Source organism: Podarcis pityusensis (assembly GCF_964106645.2).
Source record: "Podarcis pityusensis genome assembly, chromosome: 1".
Lineage (NCBI taxonomy): Eukaryota > Metazoa > Chordata > Lepidosauria > Squamata > Lacertidae > Podarcis > Podarcis pityusensis.
The window spans coordinates 42,279,657-42,282,813 of record NC_138028.1 but is presented as its reverse complement, the minus strand read 5'-3'; positions in this window follow the sequence as shown (position 1 = coordinate 42,282,813).

Sequence of the window (3,157 nt, the reverse complement as noted above, 5' to 3'; positions counted from 1 at the left end):
CTCACCCAGAGAGATCTCACTGAAATAAGTTCTAGAAAAGAGTAAGAATATTTGACATCAGTGTGATGAGTATGCTTCTAGAAGAGCAGGACAACTTCCATTTTTAGGTGTTGTCCTAAAACCCACAGTTTTAAACTGGTTTCAGGTTGCCATAATTCTGGGAAGTGTAGCTTTGTGATTCTCTGTTCTTAGTCTCTAGCCACTTAATAAATAATCCCAGGGTTCCTTGTTTAGAATACATACTTGAAATCATTTGAAATTCCTGGTGTAGATCTGCAGCTGGATTTTGTGTAGAGCCTGGCTACTGGGAAAAAAGACCACCTTAAAAAGGTGATACAACTTTGATTATTGTGCCTGAAAGCTTGCCTTTAAGAAAGGTACAATTGTCAGATGTGAGTCTTCACTTTTATACCTTCGCTGAGATTTACAGCAAGGCCTGGTGTTTTTCTTTTGCCCCTTACAAAACAATATTCAGCATTCTTTTATTTTCAGTTCACAAGTGATTAAGGATATTCTTGCCTTGCAGTGTACAACCGTCAGAATCAGCTCCTGTTGTTAAAACATTTTTAATGGGATCAGTATTGGAGCCAGAATACACAACAACAGGGAAGAAACGTGTTTCCTACTCTAATGTTGATGATACCGGTTTTCAGTTCAGTACTTGTGACATAGAATAGTTGATTCAGCTGCAAAGGTTACACATGCCTTTTCCAGTGAATAGACAAATCTGGGACTATGCCCACAATTCCACTTGTCTTGTGCCTGAGCTGTTTTGACTTTGCCCTGCCACTGTCCCCTGGAAAACCTGCTCTTTACTGCTAAATCAGAGCAAACATCGATCCGGATAAAACTTGATTGACGTTTGCTCTGATTCGGCAGTAAACTGGGTTTGGTAGAGGTATGGATTAGCCCTTAGACTTAGACCCAGCACCCTGCCACTGACAGCCTCCCAGCTCTAAGGAAGTGCTGGAACTGGGACCAGTTACATCATTCCATATCAGTATGGCCTAAATAATGTGTCTCTTAAGGGTTCTTAACAGCTGCAATTTCCTGCTATTTTGGAGCTTGAGTGAACATTCAAAGTCCTTAATACACCATGTTCAACTGAAAGGTTTTTTTATTGATTCTATTTCTTTACTAACATTGCAGGAAAACCACCACTGCAACTTTTATTATGCAGAGAGGTAGAATTCATCATGAAAACATAAATAATTATTTCACCTTTTGGGCCCTTGCCCAAACATTATGATTTGGGCTCCCCAAGCTGTAATTCTGAACAAAAATTACTGAAAGTAGCAAAACTGTATAGTGAGCTTGGTTTGGTGCATGTTACAGAGCTGCACAGATCACTATTATGCATGTTGAATCAGAAGTAAGTCCAACTGTGCTAGGACTCACCATGAACACCTCCCTTGTTCTCTTGGAATGGCAATGGCTTCTACTTCAGAGGTGTTGGAACTGAGTTCTGGCGAGTTCCAGCTGAAAAAAAGCCCTGCTCACTAGCAAAGGGATTCTAGGTTTGCAGCCTTGAGAGCACATAGCATTTAAGGCTTCCAGTGTAGCTCAGAGCATCAGAGGGTGCATGGCAAGTCTGGACATGCCTCTATCCCAGAAGTACTTCATAAGAGCAGCAAACTGAAGAGGGGAACTTCCTGACTACAATGTCGCTGTGACCTGGTTTTCTTCAGCAGATGGTCTTTCATATATGGTAAGTAAAGCAGACCTGCAACTAATATCCATATTAAGCATGTAGCTGCACTAAAATGTTTCCTCTCCTACTGAGTTCAGGACTTGCTTTTGTCTCAAGAGCAACGGTGTAACTAGTTATTTCCGTACCAAAGACAGTTTCTCAGTTCTGTGCGTTTTCCATTATTGGAATCTGGCAGCACACAAACTCCTTTCAAATCACCTCAGCAATTATGATCCCCTCCAAACTGTCAGCGTTTTGTGTGAGGGATTCAAGGGTCTCCCAGGAAATTTAGATTTGTGTGATTAAAGGGTCCTATCCGCATCAACTAACAAAGATAGTCATGTTGGCCCATAAGAAAACATTTTGTTGGCCCAGTAACGGCATAGCCCTACCATGGATTTTGGAATTCTTTTCATCATACTGACATTTCAGCAACAATTTATGGGAAAATGTAACTTAAGAAAAATCAGGGCAATGTTCTGCATAGATATTGAAATAAGAGCATGCAAAAGCACCGTCTACAATAGTCAGCCCAGTAATGATAGCTTCCAAAAACCCAACAAAATAATTTGGCAAACCACCTTACACCTAGATTGCCTCCCCCCATCTCTCATCTGTGGCCATTGCATATCCCATGCTCCCCACGGTTAGTCTAAGGGCAGGAGAACAGCCCCTAGTCACCCAGTGAGCTCCACAGCTGAGTGAGGGTTTGAACCTGCGTCCCTGCAGCCCTAGACATTGTGGTAGCAGTAGCCTTTTTGCACAGGGGTGAGCTAGACTACACTTGGGCAGTTTGTGGCTCACAGATCACATGCATCACAAGCCCAGTGGAGACTTATTGGCAGGATTGGAAAGTGTTGAGCTGGGTGCCAGGGAGCAGCCGAGTAATCTAGCAGATGATGTCCCTGCCCCAGCAGTTCCAGACATCCCAGCAGAGGCAGAAGAGACATCTTAAGCAGTGCCCACCCTGCCTCCTGCTAGTGTAATCTCCCCAGCAACTGGGTAGGCACCTGGGTCAGATAATGAACTAGTTGGGTAGACCCCACCCTCTGCCTCCAAAGATGCCCTGCTTGCCCAGTCATGTTGTTCGGGATGCAGAGCACACAGATGATTTTGCTTGCTCTGCTCTTCCAAAGGAGGGCAAAGGGGGCATGTCAGGTGTTGGGACAACATCTCACATCGTGCCTATCCATGCATCTTAGGGCTCTGCTTTGAACCACTGAGCCGCGCCACCTGTAACCTGATCTAAGTTTAGGCCCTGTAGTGATTTTTGGTTGGGTAATAATCAAGCCGAGAGTCCAAGGAATGTGCCTGCAAGTGGGAGCCAGGAGAACAAGCAGCTCCCAAGGCAGTCTTCCAGTCCCTTGCCCCCCCCCCTTGCCCCTCTGATCATCCATCAGCCGTGTGGCAGGAAAAAGACTGCTGTGCTCCTTTGCAGCTAACCAGCAGAGGATCAGTGCCGGGGAA